Source organism: Pan paniscus, chromosome 15 (assembly GCF_029289425.2).
Source record: "Pan paniscus chromosome 15, NHGRI_mPanPan1-v2.0_pri, whole genome shotgun sequence".
NCBI lineage: Eukaryota > Metazoa > Chordata > Mammalia > Primates > Hominidae > Pan > Pan paniscus.
This window is the reverse complement of record NC_073264.2, coordinates 108,302,040-108,323,608: the sequence shown is the minus strand read 5'-3', so window position 1 is coordinate 108,323,608 and position 21,569 is coordinate 108,302,040. Positions and strand designations below refer to the sequence as shown.

The 21,569-nt window shown below is 54.9% G+C and overlaps 3 long non-coding RNA genes and 1 pseudogene across 3 annotated transcripts; all 4 read right to left on the bottom strand.

Moving 5' to 3' along the window:
* Positions 1–2,029: 2,029 nt before the first annotated feature.
* LOC129393900 (uncharacterized) lies at positions 2,030–4,476 on the bottom strand. The gene is made up of 3 exons (XR_008621006.2): positions 3,975–4,476; positions 3,707–3,775; positions 2,030–2,538 (listed from the first exon to the last, which is right to left on the bottom strand). It is a non-coding gene; the product is annotated as an uncharacterized LOC129393900 (long non-coding RNA).
* Positions 4,477–8,662: 4,186 nt separating this feature from the next.
* On the bottom strand, positions 8,663–11,818 carry LOC129393897 (uncharacterized). Its single transcript, XR_008621005.2, has 3 exons — positions 11,060–11,818; positions 10,056–10,279; positions 8,663–9,054 (listed from the first exon to the last, which is right to left on the bottom strand). It is a non-coding gene; the product is annotated as an uncharacterized LOC129393897 (long non-coding RNA).
* Positions 11,819–12,323: 505 nt separating this feature from the next.
* Positions 12,324–19,617, bottom strand: LOC129393883 (putative uncharacterized protein FLJ45355; annotated as a pseudogene).
* On the bottom strand, positions 12,657–15,452 carry LOC129393884 (uncharacterized). Its single transcript, XR_008620992.2, has 3 exons — positions 14,817–15,452; positions 13,970–14,193; positions 12,657–12,968 (listed from the first exon to the last, which is right to left on the bottom strand). It is a non-coding gene; the product is annotated as an uncharacterized LOC129393884 (long non-coding RNA).
* Positions 19,618–21,569: the final 1,952 nt, after the last annotated feature.

Genomic DNA, 21,569 nt, shown 5'->3' with positions numbered 1-21,569 from the left:
TGATCTGGCCAAGAAAGTGTGACCGAAAATGACCTGGACACTTCCAATGGGAGCTTTAAAAGCCAGTGCACAATTTATCACTGATCCTTGTTCTGCTTCAGTCATCGTAGAAGCCCAGGTCAGGATGGAACTCCCACCAGCCTGGATTGCTGATTAAGGATGCTCCATGTTAGAGCAAAAATATAAGTTGTTTTAAACCACAGAAATTTGGAGGTGGTTTCTTATTGCAATATAACTAGTCTCTATTGACTGATACTCCATGGTGTAAGATTACTCATGGGATTTTTCTAGCTCAGAGTTTCTCAATTTTGGTAGGATTGACGTTTGGGGTTAGTTATTGCTTTCTTGTGGGGACCATCCTGTGCATTGCAGGATGTTAAGTGGCCTCCCTAGCCTTTACCCACTAGACACCAGCAGCACCCCATCCCAAGTTGTGACCATCAAAAATCCCTCAACAGTATGATTCTACTTATTTGAGGTACCTAGAGTAGTCAAAATCATGGAGACAGAAAGTCAAATGATGGTTGTCAGGGGCTGGGAGAAGAGGGAAATGGCGAGTTAGTGTTTAATGGGTACAGAGTTGCAGTTTTGCAAAATGAAAAGAGTTCTATGGATGGATGGTGTTGATGGTTGCACATCAGTGTGAAGGTGCTTAGTGCCACTGAACTATACACATGAAAATGGTTCAAATGGCTAATTTTATGTTTGTGCTTTGCCACAATTTTTGAAAATGGAAAAAAAAATGTCTCCAGACATTGCCAATGTCCCCTGGAAAGCAAAATCGCCCTTGGTTGAGAACTAGTGTTCTAGCGGTAGTGCAACACATTCAATTGTAAAATATGTGTAAAAACGTGGGCTTAGGGCTCAGCCCTGCTTTTTGCCATTGAGGGTTAGAATCTCATCTCTCCTAAAATATTTTTTATCCACTCAGATTTTAGGCCAGGATCAACAGGACAATTGAACGGTTTGATCTAGAAAAAGCCCCTGTCTATGGACCCAAAACTGGTGTGATATGAATACACTCTGTAAAAACTCTTACACTGTTTTAAGCTTTACATCTGATAAACAGAGCACAGTAGAGACTCCACTTGGGATAATTTTTCCTGAAACCTACTTGTTTTTCATGCTGTTTCTGCAGTTAAGGTGCCTGGTCTTGAAATGTGTTGAAGCAAAAGAATGGGAAGAGCCAAGGGACACATCAGGGAGTTTCCAAATGACAGAACTGCAAACCTGCAGGGCAGTCCTCTGCTGAGGAAGAGGTAGCTTACACTCTGAATGCATCTTGAGGAGTATTCTCCATACCTGAGGAATAAATTAAGGCTAACAAGGGGGCCTAAATGGTGATTGGCTCTGCTCTTGACCAATTGAATTCCATGCTCGGACTGAGGCAGCAGAGGGCTTCTTACACCACCTCCACCACCATCACCCTGCCTAAGTCATCTCAGAGAATCCTCTATCTCAGTATTGGGCCTACATTCTTATGCTTCAGCCCTTTTCCGTAATGACCCCTCCAGATTGCCACACTCTAGAACCACTACAGAGGGTGGCGTTACTGCTGTATGGACACTTCATCTCAAAGTGAGGGGCCAGCTCACGTGATTTGCAGGGTTCCTTTCTCTGGCCTTCTAAAACATTCTCCAGGTTGAGGCTGAAACTGCTCCCCCAAAGCCCCATAATAGGCATGAACAGATTATCCTCCTCTTCTTGGTTCTCATGGCTAGAATCCTTAACCAATCCTCTCCCCACAAAGTAGGGTTGATTTCACAAGCTGTTATTTCAGCTGCTCGTTCTGCCATCTGCTCTTGAGTTGCTTGGTGAACACCTCCAGCGGGCTTGGAGCTGCACTGTCACGCTTCACCCCAATCAGCTTCTGGCCCCCCACACTCAAACACATCTGCATCGGCACACCCCTCCCACGCCCCAGTTCTGCCCACAGTGGATCCATCCATCTGCGCTCCAGGCCCCAGCCCCTTGGGAGCTTGCGCTATCAATTACTTGCACTTAGTTCAGAATCTTTAGCCACTCCATGTTCATGGTTATTTCATTTATTCAATGTAGTAACATGTTTAAACCTCTCCCGTCCTGGAAAAAAAAAAAAGTCCTACATTTAACCCTATCTCCCTCTTTAGCTTAAAGTCATCTGTAATCTTCCTTGCCATTTATTTACTCCATGTCCCAGGTTGAACAGTATCCACACACCCCCAAAAATTCATGTTCTCCCTAGGAATCTTAGAATGTGACTTTATTTGGAAATAGGGTTGTTGCAGATGTAATTAGTTAGGAGTGGACCCTTAATCCACTATGACTGGTGTCAGTGTCCTTAGAAGAAGAATAGAGGGAACGCAGAGGCACACACAGAGAGGAGGCCATGTGATGATGGGGGCGGAAACTGGGGTGATGCATCTACAAGCCAAGGAATGTCAGGGCTTGCAGGAAACCCCAGAAGCGAAAGGAAAGGCATGGAGCAGATTCTTCCTAGCATATTCAGAGAGAGCATGGTGCTGCCAACACCTCATTTTGAACTTCTAGCTTCCAAAACTGTGAGAGAAAAAATTTCTGTTGTTTTAACAAGACACCCAGTTTCTGGTATTTTGTGACAGCAGACCTAGAAACTGAATATACCCTTTAAACCACCACCGTTTTCCTTTTGGTTCCAAGATTCTTTCGTGTATGACCTGCGAGAGCCAAATCCAGTCTTTATTTGGCCTCTCTGGAGCACGTGCAACTCATTTATTCCTTATTGATGCTTCTCCCCCACATCCTTCTCGGCCTCCTTCATTGCTTCCTAATCTCACAGCCAGCTACCGCATACTGGAGTCCCTGGGTTCATCACCACCTTTTCCCACTCTGTTCATGCTCCACTGCAATCTCATCCAAATACCAGCTCTCCTCCCACCCCCATGCTGATGATTCCCCAAGCCCTCTGGCCTAAGCCTCTCTCCTGAGATCTACTTTGAGTTCCCCACTGCCTCCTGGACATTTCCACCTAGAACTTGTACAAGCACTTCAAAAACTACACGGCTAAAATGGAAGTCATGGTCTAGAAGCCTCCTTCCCAAATAAACCTGCTTTTCCTCCTGTAACCTGCATGTCAATGAGAGGCTTCACGTTCACACAGGGGCATAAGCCAGACACCTGGCATCTTCTTGGGCTTCTCCTCTGCACCCTTGGCCGTGGTCACTGAAGCCAAAGGACTCTGCCCATAAGGGTTTGGGGAATGTATCCTCTGCATCCCTGCTGCAGCTGCTTCAGCTCAGCCTCTTACCACTTCTTGTGGCTAGCGGAGACCTCCACTACACCAGACTTTCATGCTGCTCTGGGAGCACTTTCTTATACCACCTTGTTTTAAGCCATTCCCCTGCTTTGAATGCTTCAGGGTTTCCTGGTCACCTGCAGGATGCTGTCCTTAGCATTCCTCCACTTGGAATAAGAATGCCTTGTAGCATCTGGCTTTCAGGAGTTTAGAGTGGAGGGGCTCTGCATTCAACTCCAGGACCTACCACATACTTGGTGCGTGGCCCTGGGCAACATACTTACTCTCTCTGTGCCTCAGATTCCTCACCTGAAAATGGGGATAATAATAGTACCTACCTCATAGGGTTGTTGTAAAGATTAAATGAGCGAATATGTTCAGAGTACCCGGAACTCTGTCCAGCATGTCGTAAGTGGGCACTAAATATTAACTGCTGTTGCTGTTAAGTATTACCTTTCCCCACTCATTTCTGTACAGCTTCCCATGTGCGTTGTTTTCCAGCCGATCAGAACACTCTTCCATCTTAGAAGAAAAAAAAAGAAGCCCCACCTGTGTTCCCCTGGCTCTTGGCCTTGACACACACTGTCTAGAACACCTTTCCCACCACCTCTCACCCCATGCTCCCTATGAACATACTTCGACTCATCTTTTCTAACCTAAGTACCCTCCCCTGCAGTCAAGCATGCTCTTCATTGAGCCTTCGTAAGGCCCTTGTGCTCACCTCTATTGCAGCACAGATCACACTGCATTATAAAGGACCATCTCCTGTCTCTCTGTCCATCTTTCAGAGTTTGCTGTATTGATCTTAGTGATGTCAGCACGTGGCACTCAGCTAGACAAAGAAAGCAGGCTCAATAAAGGCTGGTAGAATTAAGTAAAGAATTGTATAAAGGCATTAAATAGAGATGGGGTACAAATATGTCCCAGGCTGCCTGGGATAGTCCTGGTTTAGGCCATGGTCCTGATATAATTACTAACAACACCCTCTTTCACTGTCAAAAATATCTCCTTTGGACAATACATTATAAGGTCACTCTAGGTATTAGAGCTGTGATTCTCACCCTATCAGGCCCAATTTTCTCTCTGCTTAACAGCTATTTTAGAATACCCTATGCACTATCTTTAAATGGGATTGATAGGCAATAGAAACTGCCAATAACAGAATTTCAAAAAAAACCAATGTAATACCCTAAATAGAATGCTAAATGGAAAATGAAGGAGATTTTTTTAAAAGTAGCTTAAACTAAAATTATGTGTGCAGTATTTTGATGTGTAAATGCTTAGGTATTACACTTCTGGCCAAGATGGAGTAACAGAGACCAAAATTACTTTCTGACCTAAAACAACAAAAATACTGGACAAAATATATGAAACTATGGACCTCAAGCAACAAAGGGAATCAATCACTGGAATCAAGCATCAAAAGGCAGTGATTCTCAAGAAATGAGAAACAAATGAGGATAGCCCCACAATTGACCTCCCAAACACCTTAGAAAACTTTCCAGGCCACAGCACAGGAAGAAAGAATGCAGATGGAGCTCAGAGATCTTCCTGAGTTGAGAGGACAGAACTCTGAGTCTGGGAAGGCCAATGTGGCTAGAATTCATAGGGCAGAATATTGAGGAGGAGAGGGCTGTACAGAGACACAGCTCTGGAAATCTGAAGATAATACTTACCCTCATTGACTGTTTAACGCAGTAGTGATCAGAGTATGCCGGTATGAAAATCGCCTGAGAGACTGGACCCGGTGGCTCGCACCTGCAATCCCAGCACCTTGGGAGGCTGAGGTGGGTGGATCACAAGGTCAGGAGATAGAGACCATCCTGGCAAACATGGTGAAACCCCATCTCTACTAAAAATACAAAAATTAGCTGGGTGTGGTGACACACGCCTCTAGTCCCAGCTACTCAGGAGGCAGAGGCAGGAGAATCTCTTGAACCTGGGAGGCAGTGGTTGCAGTCACCCGAGATCCAGCAAAGCATGGGCAACAGAGCAAGACTCAAGTCTCAAAAAAAAAAAAGAAAGAAAAAAGAAAATTGCCTGAGAATGCAAAAAGAATCATCCACCAAGAGAGCCAGCCCCTCTTCCCCCCTGGCTCTTGGGACCCCGATCGCAAGGTGGGGAGGCACCCCGCACGAGGCGTGGTCTCAGAGCCAGCCCCTCTAAGCCTTCTGGACCTTAGGAACCCCATCGCAGGGGGGAGAGGCACCCCCGGTGAGGCGGGGACTGACAGCCAGCCCCTCTTCCCCCCTGGCTCTTGGGACCCCGATCGCAAGGTGGGGAGGCACTTCGCGAGGCGTGGTCTCAGAGCCAGCCCCTCTAAGCCTTCTGGCTCTTAGGACCCCCATCACAGGGGACGGAGGCACCCCCCGCGAGGCGGGCACAGAGAGCCAGACCCTCTTCTGCTCCTGGCTCTTAGGACCACCATCGCAGGGGGGAGAGGCACCCCCGGTGAGGCGGGGACTCAGAGCCAACCCCTCTTCCCCCCCTGGCTCTTAGGAACCGCATCGCAGGGGGAGGAGGCATGCCCCACGAGGCGGTGACTGAGAGACAGCCACTCTTCCCCCACTGGCTCTTAGGAACCCCATCGCAGGGGGCGGAGGCACCCCCCGTGAGGCGCGTTCTCAGAGCCAGTCCCTCTTCCCCCACTGGCCCGTAGGACCCCCATCGCAGGGGGGGGAGGCACCCCCCGCGAGGCGGGGTCTCAGAGCCAGCCCCTCTTCCCCCACTGGCTCTTAGGACCCCCATCGCAGTGGGGGGAGGCACCCCCAGCGAGGCGGGGTCTCAGAGCCAGCCCCTCTTCCCCCGCTGGCTCTGAGGATCCTCCGTGGACTCACAGCCTCTTTACCATATTGTGAGTAATATCATCTCCCCCTCTGGAGATTACGAACTCTTTCACAGACGGGTGTACACCCTCGGTGTACAGAGGGTGTACACCCGTCTGTATTGGGAGTAATATCATCCTCTTCCTCCCTGAATATGAAGAACAGTATCACAGGGGTGTTTCTGCTCCCTGCGATATCGCGTGTCATATCCTCCTCTCCCACGTTGCAATTAGAAGGAATATCAGTGGGGGCGTGTCCACCTGTAGGGAAAAGAAAGAGAGATCAGACTGTCACTGTGTCCATGTAGAAAGGAAAGACATAAGAGACTCCATTTTGAAAAAGACCTGTCCTTTAAACAATTGCTTTGCTGAGATGTTGTTAATTTGTAGCTTTGCCCTAGCCGTTTGGCCCCAGCCACGTTGACCCAACCTGGAGCTCACAAAAACATGTGTTGTATAAAATCAAAGTTTAAGGGATGTAGGGCTGTGCAGGACGTGCCTTGTTAACAAAATGTTTACCAGCAGTATACTTGGTAAAAGTCATCGCCATTCTCTAGTCTCAATAAACCGGGGACACAGTGCACTGTGGAAAGCCGCAGGGACCTCTGCCCTTGAAAGCAGGGTATTGTCCAGGCTTTCTCCCCATGTGATAGTCTGAAATATAGCCTCATGGGATGAGAAAGACCTGACTGTCCCCCAGCCCGACACCCGTAATGGGTCCGTGCTGAGGTGGATTAGTAAAAGAGGAAAGCCCCTTGCAGCTGAGATGGAGGAAGGCCACTATCTCCTGCTTGCCCCTGGGAACTGAATGTCTCGGTGTAAAACCCGATTGTACATTCGTTCAACTCTGAGATAGGAGAAAAGCTGCCCTGTGGCGGGAGGCCAGACATGTTTGCAGTAACACTGCCTTGTTCTTCTTTACTCCACTGAGATGTTTGGGTGCAGAGAAACAAATCTGGCTTACGTGCACGTCCAGTCATAGTACCTTCCCTTGAACCTAATTATGACATGGATTCTTTTGCTCACATGTCTTCTGCTGACTCTCTCCTTATCATCACCCTGCTCTCCTACGACATTCCTTTCTGCTAAAATCATGAAAATCATAATCAATAAAAACTGAGGGAACTCAGAGGCTGGTGCCGGTGCAGGTCCTTGGTGTGCTGAGCGCCGGTCCCCTGGACCCACTGTTGTATCTTTACACTTTCTCTCTGTGTCTTATTTCTTTTCTCAGTCTCTCGTCCCAAACAACTAGAAATGCTCACAGGTGTGGAGGGGCAGTCCACCACTTCATCCACCTTCTGTCATATTGAAAGTAACATCATCTTCTTCCCTCCAGGATCGTGGGAATAATATCCCTGGGGGGTTTCCACTTTCTGCCATGTATGTAGTCATATGACCCCCTCCGCCGTGGAATATCATTAAGGAACATCTCACATGGGGCTGTATACATCCTGCGATATTGGGAGTGACATCAACCTCTCGGTCTCTGAATATGAGGAAGAAAATCACAGGGCGGGTGTACACCTCGTGCTCTACGATGGGGAGTCATATCTGTCTGTTATGGGGAGTAATATCATGCTCTCCCTTTCAGGATACTAATAACAATTTAACAGGCTGGGTGAACACAGCCTGCGATGCTGAAATTATCATCCTCTCCCCCTCTTTCTCCCCTGGCTCTTAGGATGCCCATCTCAGCGGAGCGAGCCACCCCCCGCGAGGTGGGGACTGAGCCAGCCCCTCTTCCCCCCTGGCTCTTAGGACCCCCAACGCAGTGGGGGGATGCACCCCTGGCGAGGCGCGGACTTAGAGCCAGCCGCTCTTCCCCCCCTGGCTCTTGGGACCCCCATCGCAGAGGGGGAGGCACCCCCTCGTGGCGGGGACTGAGAGCCAGCCCCTCTTCCCTCTATTTCTCTTAGGACCCCCATCGCAGGGGGGGAGGCACCCCACGCGAAGCGGGTACAGAGAGCCAGCCCCTCTAAGCCTTCTGGCTCTTAGAAACCCCATCCCGGGGGTGGAGGCACCCCCCGCGAGGAGGGTATAGAGAGCCAGCCCCTCTTCTGCTCCTGGCTCTTAGGACCCCCATCACAGGGGGGGGAGGCACCCCCCGCGAGGCGGGTACAGAGAGCCAGCCCCCCTTCCCCCACTGGCCCTTAGGACCCCCATCGCAGGGGGCGGAGGCAACCCCCGTGAGGCGGGTTCTCAGAGCCAGCCCCTCTTCCCCCACTGGCCCTTAGGACCCCCATCGCAGGGGGGGAGGCACCCCCAGCGAGGCGGGGTCTCAGAGCCAGCTCCTCTTCCCCCAATGGCCCTTAGGACCCCCATCGCAGGGGGGGGAGGCGCCCCCCACGAGGCGGGTACAGAGAGCCAGCCCCTCTTCTGCTCCTGGCCCTTAGGACCCCCATCACAGGGGGGGAGGCACCCCCCGCGAGGCGGGTACAGACAGCCAGCCCCTCTTCTGCTCCTGGCTCTTAGGACCCCCATCACAGGGGGGGGAGGCACCCCCCGAGAGGCGGGTACAGAGAGCCAGCCCCCCTTCCCCCACTGGCCCTTAGGACCCCCATCGCAGGGGGGGAGGCACCCCCAGCGAGGCGGGGTCTCAGAGCCAGCCCCTCTTCCCCCACTGGCTCTTAGGACCCCCATCGCAGTGGGGGGAGGCACCCCCAGCGAGGCGGGGTCTCAGAGCCAGCCCCTCTTCCCCCGCTGGCTCTGAGGATCCTCCGTGGACTCACAGCCTCTTTACCATATTGTGAGTAATATCATCTCCCCCTCTGGAGATTACGAACTCTTTCACAGACGGGTGTACACCCTCGGTGTACAGAGGGTGTACACCCGTCTGTATTGGGAGTAATATCATCCTCTTCCTCCCTGAATATGAAGAACAGTATCACAGGGGTGTTTCTGCTCCCTGCGATATCGCGTGTCATATCCTCCTCTCCCACGTTGCAATTAGAAGGAATATCAGTGGGGGCGTGTCCACCTGTAGGGAAAAGAAAGAGAGATCAGACTGTCACTGTGTCCATGTAGAAAGGAAAGACATAAGAGACTCCATTTTGAAAAAGACCTGTCCTTTAAACAATTGCTTTGCTGAGATGTTGTTAATTTGTAGCTTTGCCCTAGCCGCTTGGCCCCAGCCACTTTGACCCAACGTGGAGCTCACAAAAACATGTGTTGTATAAAATCAAAGTTTAAGGGATGTAGGGCTGTGCAGGACGTGCCTTGTTAACAAAATGTTTACCAGCAGTATACTTGGTAAAAGTCATCGCCATTCTCTAGTCTCAATAAACCGGGGACACAGTGCACTGTGGAAAGCCGCAGGGACCTCTGCCCTTGAAAGCAGGGTATTGTCCAGGCTTTCTCCCCATGTGGTAGTCTGAAATATAGCCTCATGGGATGAGAAAGACCTGACTGTCCCCCAGCCCGACACCCGTAATGGGTCCGTGCTGAGGTGGATTAGTAAAAGAGGAAAGCCTCTTGCAGCTGAGATGGAGGAAGGCCACTATCTCCTGCTTGCCCCTGGGAACTGAATGTCTCGGTGTAAAACCCGATTGTACATTCGTTCAACTCTGAGATAGGAGAAAAGCTGCCCTGTGGCGGGAGGCCAGACATGTTTGCAGTAACACTGCCTTGTTCTTCTTTACTCCACTGAGATGTTTGGGTGCAGAGAAACAAATCTGGCTTACGTGCACGTCCAGTCATAGTACCTTCCCTTGAACCTAATTATGACATGGATTCTTTTGCTCACATGTCTTCTGCTGACTCTCTCCTTATCATCACCCTGCTCTCCTACGACATTCCTTTCTGCTAAAATCATGAAAATCATAATCAATAAAAACTGAGGGAACTCAGAGGCTGGTGCCGGTGCAGGTCCTTGGTGTGCTGAGCGCCGGTCCCCTGGACCCACTGTTGTATCTTTACACTTTCTCTCTGTGTCTTATTTCTTTTCTCAGTCTCTCGTCCCACCCAACTAGAAATACTCACAGGTGTGGAGGGGCAGTCCACCACTTCATCCACCTTCTGTCATATTGAAAGTAACATCATCTTCTTCCCTCCAGGATCGTGGGAATAATATCCCTGGGGGGTTTCCACTTTCTGCCATGTATGTAGTCATATCACCCCCTCCGCCGTGGAATATCATTAAGGAACATCTCACATGGGGCTGTATACTTCCTCCGATATTGGGAGTGACATCAACCTCTCGGTCTCTGAATATGAGGAAGAAAATCACAGGGCGGGTGTACACCTCGTGCTCTACGACGGGGAGTCATATCTGTCTGGTATGGGGAGTAATATCATCCTCTCCCTTTCAGGATACTAATAACAATTTAACAGGCTGGGTGAACACAGCCTGCGATGCTGAAATTATCATCCTCTCCCCCTCTTTCTCCCCTGGCTCTTAGGATGCCCATCTCAGCGGAGCGAGCCACCCCCCGCGAGGCGGGGACTGAGCCAGCCCCTCTTCCCCCCTGGCTCTTAGGACCCGCATCGCAGTGGGGGGATGCACCCCTGGCGAGGCGCGGACTTAGAGCCAGCCGCTCTTCCCCCCCTGGCTCTTGGGACCCCCATCGCAGGGGGGGAGGCACCCCCTCGTGGCGGGGACTGAGAGCCAGCCCCTCTTCCCTCCATTTCTCTTAGGACCCCCATCGCAGGGGGGGAGGCACCCCCCGCGAGGCGGGGACTGAGAGCCAGCCGCTCTTTCACCCCTGGCTCTTAGGACCCCCATCGCAGGGAGGGGAGGCACCCCCCGCGAGGCGGTGACTGAGAGCCAGCCCTTCTTCCTCGCCCAACTCTGAGGATCCCCATCACACGAGGGAGGCACACCCCGCGAGGCGGGGACTGAGAGCCAGCCCTTCTTCCTCGCCCAACTCTGAGGATCCCCATCACACGGGGGAGGCACACCCCGCGAGGCGGGGACTGAGAGCCAGTCCCTCTTCCCCCCCTGGCTTATGACCCCCATCGAGGATTCTAAGACCCTTAGGACCGACCTGGAGGGCTGTGGGTATTAGGTGTCCAAGAAGAAAACTCAGATCTGCCGACGACCGCAGGTAGCTTCCTTGGGATTTACTATTCGACAGGTGTCCGAAAGCAGCCCGGGATCCGAAAGAAAGCAGGTCATTCGCAATCTTCCGGAGCCTAAGGGCAGAAGGCTGGTGAGAGAATTCCTAGGAGCTGTGGGGTTTTGTAGACTGCGGAGCCCAACTTTGCAGTATTAGCCACGCCTTTGTATGACGTCACAAAGGGGGCGGGGACCGGGAACATTTGGAATGGGGATTCCAACAACTGCAAGTCTTTCGTGACTTAAAGGAAAAACTTCTGAAAGCCCCAGCCCAGGGGCTAGCGGATCTCACAAAGCCTTTTCCACTGTATGCGTCAGAGAAAAGATGGCAGCTGGACTTTAAACCCAAACTGTGGGGCCCTGGCTGAGGCCGGTGGCCTACCTCTCTAAACAGCTAGACAGGGTTTCTAAAGGATGGCCCCCCTGTTTGAGGGCCTTGGCAGCAACTGCCGTGCTAGTACAAGAAGCAAATCAGCTGACTCTTGGGAAAAACCAGAACATAAAGGCCCCCCAAGCTGTGGTGACTGAAAGCCAGCCCCTCTTCCCCTCCTGGCTCTTAGGACCCCCATCGCAGGAAGGGGAGGCACTCCCCGAGAGGCGGGCACTGAGAGCCAGCCCCTCATCCCCCCCTGGCTCTTAGGACCCACATCGCAGGGGGAGGAGGCACCTCCAGCGAGGCGGGGTCTCAGAGCCAGTCCCTCTTCCCCCACTGGCCCTTAGGACCCCCATCGCAGGGGGGGAGGCACCCCCCACGAGGCGGAGACTGAGAGCCAGCCCCTCTAAGCCTTCTGGCTCTTAGGACACCCATCACGGGGGGGGGAGGCACCCCCCGCGTAGCGGGTACAGAGAGCCAGCCCCTCTAAGCCTTCTGGCTCTTAGAAACCCCATCCCGGGGGTGGAGGCACCCCCCGCGAGGCGGGTATAGAGAGCCAGCCCCTCTTCTGCTCCTGGCTCTTAGGACCCCCATCACAGGGGGGGGAGGCACCCACCGAGAGGCGGGTACAGAGAGCCAGCCCCCCTTCCCCCACTGGCCCTTAGGACCCCCATCGCAGGGGCGGAGGCAACCCCCGTGAGGCGGGTTCTCAGAGCCAGCCCCTCTTCCCCCACTGGCCCTTAGGACCCCCATCGCAGGGGGGGGAGGCACCCCCAGCGAGGCGAGGTCTCAGAGCCAGCCCCTCTTCCCCCAATGGCCCTTAGGACCCCCATCGCAGGGGGGGGAGGCGCCCCCCACGAGGCGGGTACAGAGAGCCAGCCCCTCTTCTGCTCCTGGCTCTTAGGACCCCCATCACAGGAGGGGGAGGCACCCCCCGCGAGGCGGGTACAGAGAGCCAGCCCCTCTTCTGCTCCTGGCTCTTAGGACCCCCATCACAGGAAGGGGAGGCACCCCCCGAGAGGCGGGTACAGAGAGCCAGCCCCCCTTCCCCCACTGGCCCTTAGGACCCCCATCACAGGGGGGGAGGCACCCCCAGCGAGGCGTGGTCTCAGAGCCAGCCCCTCTTCCCCCACTGACTCTTAGGACCCCCATCGCAGTGGGGGGAGGCACCCCCAGCGAGGCGGGGTCTCAGAGCCAGCCCCTCTTCCCCCGCTGGCTCTGAGGATCCTCCGTGGACTCACAGCCTCTTTACCATATTGTGAGTAATATCATCTCCCCCTCTGGAGATTACGAACTCTTTCACAGACGGGTGTACACCCGTCTGTATTGGGAGTAATATCATCCTCTTCCTCCCTGAATATGAAGAACAGTATCACAGGGGTGTTTCTACTCCCTGCGATATCGCGTGTCATATCCTCCTCTCCCACGTTGCAATTAGAAGGAATATCAGTGGGGGCGTGTCCACCTGTAGGGAAAAGAAAGAGAGATCAGACTGTCACTGTGTCCATGTAGAAAGGAAAGACATAAGAGACTCCATTTTGAAAAAGACCTGTCCTTTAAACAATTGCTTTGCTGAGATGTTGTTAATTTGTAGCTTTGCCCTAGCCGCTTGGCCCCAGCCACTTTGACCCAACCTGGAGCTCACAAAAACATGTGTTGTATAAAATCAAAGTTTAAGGGATGTAGGGCTGTGCAGGACGTGCCTTGTTAACAAAATGTTTACCAGCAGTATACTTGGTAAAAGTCATCGCCATTCTCTAGTCTCAATAAACCGGGGACACAGTGCACTGTGGAAAGCCGCAGGGACCTCTGCCCTTGAAAGCAGGGTATTGTCCAAGCTCTCTCCCCATGTGATAGTCTGAAATATAGCCTCATGGGATGAGAAAGACCTGACTGTCCCCCAGCCCGACACCCGTAATGGGTCTGTGATGAGGTGGATTAGTAAAAGAGGAAAGCCTCTTGCAGCTGAGATGGAGGAAGGCCACTATCTCCTGCTTGCCCCTGGGAACTGAATGTCTCGGTGTAAAACCCGATTGTACATTCGTTCAACTCTGAGATAGGAGAAAAGCTGCCCTGTGGCGGGAGGCCAGACATGTTTGCAGTAACACTGCCTTGTTCTTCTTTACTCCACTGAGATGTTTGGGTGGAGAGAAACAAATCTGGCTTACGTGCACGTCCAGTCATAGTACCTTCCCTTGAACCTAATTATGACATGGATTCTTTTGCTCACATGTCTTCTGCTGACTCTCTCCTTATCATCACCCTGCTCTCCTACGACATTCCTTTCTGCTAAAATCATGAAAATCATAATCAATAAAAACTGAGGGAACTCAGAGGCTGGTGCCGGTGCAGGTCCTTGGTGTGCTGAGCGCCGGTCCCCTGGACCCACTGTTGTATCTTTACACTTTCTCTCTGTGTCTTATTTCTTTTCTCAGTCTCTCGTCCCACCCAACTAGAAATACTCACAGGTGTGGAGGGGCAGTCCACCACTTCATCCACCTTCTGTCATATTGAAAGTAACATCATCTTCTTCCCTCCAGGATCGTGGGAATAATATCCCTGGGGGGTTTCCACTTTCTGCCATGTATGTAGTCATATCACCCCCTCCGCCGTGGAATATCATTAAGGAACATCTCACATGGGGCTGTATACTTCCTCCGATATTGGGAGTGACATCAACCTCTCGGTCTCTGAATATGAGGAAGAAAATCACAGGGCGGGTGTACACCTCGTGCTCTACGACGGGGAGTCATATCTGTCTGGTATGGGGAGTAATATCATCCTCTCCCTTTCAGGATACTAATAACAATTTAACAGGCTGGGTGAACACAGCCTGCGATGCTGAAATTATCATCCTCTCCCCCTCTTTCTCCCCTGGCTCTTAGGATGCCCATCTCAGCGGAGCGAGCCACCCCCCGCGAGGCGGGGACTGAGCCAGCCCCTCTTCCCTCCATTTCTCTTAGGACCCCCATCGCAGGGGGGGAGGCACCCCCCGCGAGGCGGGGACTGAGAGCCAGCCGCTCTTTCCCCCCTGGCTCTTAGGACCCCCATCGCAGGGAGGGGAGGCACCCCCCGCGAGGCGGTGACTGAGAGCCAGCCCTTCTTCCTCGCCCAACTCTGAGGATCCCCATCACACGGGGGAGGCACACCCCGCGAGGCGGGGACTGAGAGCCAGCCCTTCTTCCTCGCCCAACTCTGAGGATCCCCATCACACGGGGGAGGCACACCCCGCGAGGCGGGGACTGAGAGCCAGTCCCTCTTCCCCCCCTGGCTTATGACCCCCATTGAGGATTCTAAGACCCTTAGGACCGACCTGGAGGGCTGTGGGTATTAGGTGTCCAAGAAGAAAACTCAGATCTGCCGACGACCGCAGGTAGCTTCCTTGGGATTTACTATTCGACAGGTGTCCGAAAGCAGCCCGGGATCCGAAAGAAAGCAGGTCATTCGCAATCTTCCGGAGCCTAAGGGCAGAAGGCTGGTGAGAGAATTCCTAGGAGCTGTGGGGTTTTGTAGACTGCGGAGCCCAACTTTGCAGTATTAGCCACGCCTTTGTATGACGTCACAAAGGGGGCGGGGACCGGGAACATTTGGAATGGGGATTCCAACAACAGCAAGTCTTTCATGACTTAAAGGAAAAACTTCTGAAAGCCCCAGCCCAGGGGCTAGCGGATCTCACAAAGCCTTTTCCACTGTATGCGTCAGAGAAAAGATGGCAGCTGGACTTTAAACCCAAACTGTGGGGCCCTGGCTGAGGCCGGTGGCCTACCTCTCTAAACAGCTAGACAGGGTTTCTAAAGGATGGCCCCCCTGTTTGAGGGCCTTGGCAGCAACTGCCGTGCTAGTACAAGAAGCAAATCAGCTGACTCTTGGGAAAAACCAGAACATAAAGGCCCCCCAAGCTGTGGTGACTGAAAGCCAGCCCCTCTTCCCCTCCTGGCTCTTAGGACCCCCATCGCAGGAAGGGGAGGCACTCCCCGAGACGCGGGCACTGCGAGCCAGCCCCTCATCCCTCCCTGGCTCTTAGGACCCACATCGCAGGGGGAGGAGGCACCTCCAGCGAGGCGGGGTCTCAGAGCCAGTCCCTCTTCCCCCACTGGCCCTTAGGACCCCCATCGCAGGGGGGGAGGCACCCCCCACGAGGCGGAGACTGAGAGCCAGCCCCTCTAAGCCTTCTGGCTCTTAGGACCCCCATCACGGGGGGGGGTGGCACCCCCCGCGAAGCGGGTACAGAGAGCCAGCCCCTCTAAGCCTTCTGGCTCTTAGAAACCCCATCCCGGGGGTGGAGGCACCCCCCGCGAGGCGGGTATAGAGAGCCAGCCCCTCTTCTGCTCCTGGCTCTTAGGACCCCCATCTCAGGGGGGGGAGGCACCCACCGAGAGGCGGGTACAGAGAGCCAGCCCCCCTTCCCCCAATGGCCCTTAGGACCCCCATCGCAGGGGCGGAGGCAACCCCCGTGAGGCGGGTTCTCAGAGCCAGCCCCTCTTCTCCCACTGGCCCTTAGGACCCCCATCGCAGGGGGGGGAGGCACCCCCAGCGAGGCGGGGTCTCAGAGCCAGCCCCTCTTCCCCCAATGGCCCTTAGGACCCCCATCGCAGGGGGGGGAGGCGCCCCCCACGAGGCGGGTACAGAGAGCCAGCCCCTCTTCTGCTCCTGGCTCTTAGGACCCCCATCACAGGGGGGGGAGGCACCCCCCGCGAGGCGGGTACAGAGAGCCAGCCCCTCTTCTGCTCCTGGCTCTTAGGACCCCCATCACAGGGGGGGGAGGCACCCCCCGAGAGGCGGGTACAGAGAGCCAGCCCCCCTTCCCCCACTGGCCCTTAGGACCCCCATCACAGGGGGGGAGGCACCCCCAGCGAGGCGGGGTCTCAGAGCCAGCCCCTCTTCCCCCACTGGCTCTTAGGACCCCCATCACAGTGGGGGGAGGCACCCCCAGCGAGACGGGGTCTCAGAGCCAGCCCCTCTTCCCCCACTGGCCCTTAGGACCCCCATCGCAGGGGGGGAGGCACCCCCCACGAGGCAGAGACTGAGAGCCAGCCCCTCTAAGCCTTCTGGCTCTCAGGACCCCCATCATGGGGGGGGAGGCACCCCCCGCAAGGCGGGTACAGAGAGCCAGCCCCTCTAAGCCTTCTGGCTCTTAGGACCCCCATCACGGGGGGGGAGGCACCCCCCGCAAGGCTGGTACAGAGAGCCAGCCCCTCTTCCCCCACTGGCCCTTAGGAACCCCATCGCAAGGGGGGGAGGCTCCCCCCGTGAGGCGGGTTCTCAGAGCCAGCCCCTCTTCCCCCATTGGCCCTTAGGACCCCCATCGCAGGGGGGGTAGGCACCCCCAGCGAGGCGGGGTCTCAGAGCCAGCCCCTCTTCCCCCACTGGCCCGTAGGACCCCCATCGCAGGGGGGGGAGGCACCCCCCGCGAGGCGGGGTCTCAGAGCCAGCCCATCTTCCCCCACTGGCTCTTAGGACCCCCATCGCAGTGGGGGGAGGCACCCCCAGCGAGGCGGGGTCTCAGAGCCAGCCTCTCTTCCCCCGCTGGCTCTGAGGATCCTCCGTGGACTCACAGCCTCTTTACCATATTGTGAGTAATATCATCTCCCCCTCTGGAGATTAGGATCTCTTTCACAGACGGGTGTACACACTCGGTGTACAGAGGGTGTACACCCGTCTGTGTTGGGAGTAATATCATCCTCTTCCTCCCTGAATAGGAAGAACAGTATCACAGGGGTGTTTCTGCTCCCTGCGATATCGCGTGTCATATCCTCCTCTCCCACGTTGCAATTAGAAGGAATATCAGTGGGGGTGTGTCCACCTGTAGGGAAAAGAAAGAGAGATCAGACTGTCACTGTGTCCATGTAGAAAGGAAAGACATAAGAGACTCCATTTTGAAAAAGACCTGTCCTTTAAACAATTGCTTTGCTGAGATGTTGTTAATTTGTAGCTTTGCCCTAGCCGCTTGGCCCCAGCCACTTTGACCCAACCTGGAGCTCACAAAAACATGTGTTGTATAAAATCAAAGTTTAAGGGATGTAGGGCTGTGCAGGACGTGCCTTGTTTACAAAATGTTTACCAGCAGTATACTTGGTAAAAGTCATCGCCATTCTCTAGTCTCAATAAACCGGGGACACAGTGCACTGTGGAAAGCCGCAGGGACCTCTGCCCTTGAAAGCAGGGTATTGTCCAAGCTTTCTCCCCATGTGATAGTCTGAAATATAGCCTCATGGGATGAGAAAGACCTGACTGTCCCCCAGCCCGACACCCGTAATGGGTCCGTGCTGAGGTGCATTAGTAAAAGAGGGAATCCTCTTCCAGCTGAGATGGAGGAAGGCCACTATCTCCTGCTTGCCCCTGGGAACTGAATATCTCGGTGTTAAACCCGATTGTACATTCGTTCAACTCTGAGATAGGAGAAAAGCTGCCCTGTGGAGGGAGGCCAGACATGTTTGCAGTAACAGTGCCTTGTTCTTCTTTACTCCACTGAGATGTTTGGGTGCAGAGAAACAAATCTGGCTTACGTGCACGTCCAGTCATAGTACCTTCCCTTGAACCTAATTATGACATGGATTCTTTTGCTCACATGTCTTCTGCTGACTCTCTCCTTATCATCACCCTGCTCTCCTACTACATTCCTTTCTGCTAAAATAATGAAAATCATAATCAATAGAAACTGAGGGAACTCAGAGGCTGGTGCCGGTGCAGGTCCTTGGTGTGCTGAGCGCCGGTCCCCTGGACCCACTGTTGTATCTTTACACTTTCTCTCTGTGTCTTATTTCTTTTCTCAGTCTCTCGTCCCACCCAACTAGAAATACTCACAGGTGTGGAGGGGCAGTCCACCACTTCATCCACCTTTTGTCATATTGAAAGTAACATCATCTTCTTCCCTCCAGTATCGTGGGAATAATATCCCTGGGGGGTTTCCACTTTCTGCCATGTATGTAGTCATATCACCCCCTCCGCCGTGGAATATCATTAAGGAACATCTCACACGGGGCTGTATACTTCCTCCGATATTGGGAGTGACATCAACCTCTCGGTCTGTGAATATGAGGAAGAAAATCACAGGGCGGGTGTACACCTCGTGCTCTACGATGGGGAGTCATATCTGTCTGTTATGGGGAGTAATATCATCCTCTCCCTTTCAGGATACTAATAACAATTTAACAGGCTGGGTGAACACAGCCTGCGATGCTGAAATTATCATCATCCTCTCCCCCTCTTCCTCCCCTGGCTCTTAGGATGCCCATCTCAGGGGAGCGAGCCACCACCCGCGAGGCGGGGACTGAGCCAGCCCCTGTTCCCCCCCTGGCTCTTAGGATCTGTATCGCGAGGGGGGGAGGCACCCCCTGCGCGGCGGGGACTGAAAGCCAGCCCCTCTTCCCCCCATGGCTCTTAGGACCCCCATCGCTGTGGGGGGGATGCACCCCCGGCGCGGCGGGGACTGGGAGCCAACCCCTCTTCCCTGCCTGGCTCTTCAAACCCCCATCGCAGGGTAGCATGGCACTCCCCGCGAGGCGGGGACTGAGATCCAGACCCTCTTACCCCCGAGGCTCTTAGGGCCCCCATCGCAGGAGGGGGAGGCACCCCCCGCGAGGCGTGTACTGAGAGCCAGCCGCTCTTTTGCCCCTGGCTCTCAGGACCCCCATCGCAGGGGGGCGAGGCGCCCCCCACGAGGAGGGGACTGAGAGCCAGCCGCTCTTTCCCCCCTGGCTCTTAGGACCCCCATCGCAGTGAGGGGAGGCACCCCCCGCAAGCGGGGGACTGAGAGACAGCCCCTCTTCCTCCTGGGCCCTTAGGACCCCCATCGCAGGGGGAGGAGGCACCCCCGGCGAGGCGGGGACTGAGAGCCAACCCCTCTTCCCCCTCTGGCTCTGAGGACCCCCATCGCAGGGGGAGAAGGCACCCCCCCGTGAGGCGGGTACTGAGAGCCAGCCCCTCTAAGCCTTCTGGCTCTTAAGACCCCCATCACAGGGCAGGGAGGCACCCCGCGCGAGGCGGGTACACTAAGCCAGCCCCTGTTCCGCTCCTGGCTCTTAGGACCCCCATCGAAAGGGGGGGAGGCACCCTCCACGAGGCGGGGACTGAGAGCCAGCCCCTCTTCCCCCCCTGGCTCTTAGGACCCCCATCGCAGTGAGTGGAGGCACCCCCAGCGAGGCATGGTCTCAGAGCCAGCCCCTCTTCCCCCACTGGCCTTTAGGACCCCCGTGGCAGGGGGAGGAGGCACCCCCCGTGAGGCGGTGACTGAGAGCCAGCCCTTCTTCCTCGCCCAACTCTGAGGATCCCCATCACACGGGGGAGGCACACCCCGCGAGGCGGGGACTGAGAGCCACTCCCTCTTCCCCCCCTGGCTTATGACCCCCATCGAGGATTCTAAGACCCTTAGGACCGACCTGGAGGGCTGTGGGTATTAGGTGTCCAAGAAGAAAACTCAGATCTGCCGACGACCGCAGGTAGCTTCCTTGGGATTTACTATTCGACAGGTGTCCGAAAGCAGCCCGGGATCCGAAAGAAAGCAGGTCATTTGCAATCTACCGGAGCCTAAGGGCAGAAGGCTGGTGAGAGAATTCCTAGAAGCTGTGGGGTTTTGTAGACTGTGGAGCCCAACTTTGCAGTATTAGCCACGCCTTTGTATGATGTCACAAAGGGGGCGGGGACCGGGAACATTTGGAATGGGGATTCCAACAACTGCAAGTCTTTCGTGACTTAAAGGAAAAACTTCTGAAAGCCCCAGCCCAGGGGCTAGCGGATCTCACAAAGCCTTTTCCACTGTATGCGTCAGAGAAAAGATGGCAGCTGGACTTTAAACCCAAACTGTGGGGCCCTGGCTGAGGCCGGTGGCCTACCTCTCTAAACAGCTAGACAGGGTTTCTAAAGGATGGCCCCCCTTTTTGAGGGCCTTCACAGCAACTGCCCTGCTAGAACCAGATGCAAATAAGCTTACTCTTGGGCAAAACCAGAACAGAAAGGCCCCCCATGCTGTGGTGACTGAGAGCCAGCCCCGCTTCCCCCCCTGGCTCTTAGGACCCCCATCGCAAGGGTGCGAGGCACTCCCCGCGAGGCGGGGACAGAGAGCCAGCCCCACTTCCCCCACTTGCTCTTAGGACCCCCATCGCAGCGGGGGAAAGACCACCCGCGAGGCAGGGACTGAGAGCCAGCCACTCTTCACCCCCTGGCTTTTAGGACCCCCATTGCAGCACGGGGAGGCATCCCCCGTGAGCCGGGGACTGAGAGCCAGCCCCTCTTCCCCCCTGGCTATTAGGACACCTATCGCAGGGGGGGAGAGGCACCCCTGGCGAGGTGGGGACTGAGAGCCAGCCCCTCTTCCCTTCCTTGCTCTAAGGACCCCCATCGCAGGGGAGGTAGCCACCCCCCGCGAGGCGGGGAATGAGAGCCTGCCCCTCTTACCCCCCTGGCTCTTTGGATCCCCATCGCCTGGTGGGGAGGCACCCCCGCGAGGCTGGGACTGAGAACCAGCCCCTCATCCCCCACTGGCTCTTAGGACCCCCATCCCGGAGCGGGGAGGCACCCCCGCGAGACAGGGACTGACAGCCAGCTCCTTTCCCCCCCTGGCTCTTAGGACCCCCATCGCAGGGGGAGGAGGCACCCCCCGCAAGGCGGGGACTGATAGGCAGCCCCTCTTCCCCCGTGGCTCTTAGGACCCCCATCGCCGGGACCCCCCTTGATGCGGGGTGTAAGAGCCAGCCCCTCTTCCCCCCCTGGCTCTTAGGACCCCCATCGCAGGGGGGGAAGGACCACCCGCAAGGCAGTGACTGAGAGCCAGCCCCTCATCCCCCACTGGCTCTTAGGACCCCCATCGCAAGGGGGTGAGACACCCCCCGCGATGCGGGGAGTAATTGCCAGCCCCTCTTCCCTCCCTGGTTTTTAGGATCCGCGGTGGACTCACAGCCTGTTTACGGTATTCGGAGTGATATCATCTCCCCCTCTGGAAATTATAAACTATTTCACAGATGGGGGTACACCCTTGGTGTGCAGAGGGTGTACAGTCGTCTGTTTTGGGAGTAATATCATTGTCTTCCTCCCTGAATATTAAGAACAGTATCATAGCTGTGTTTCTACT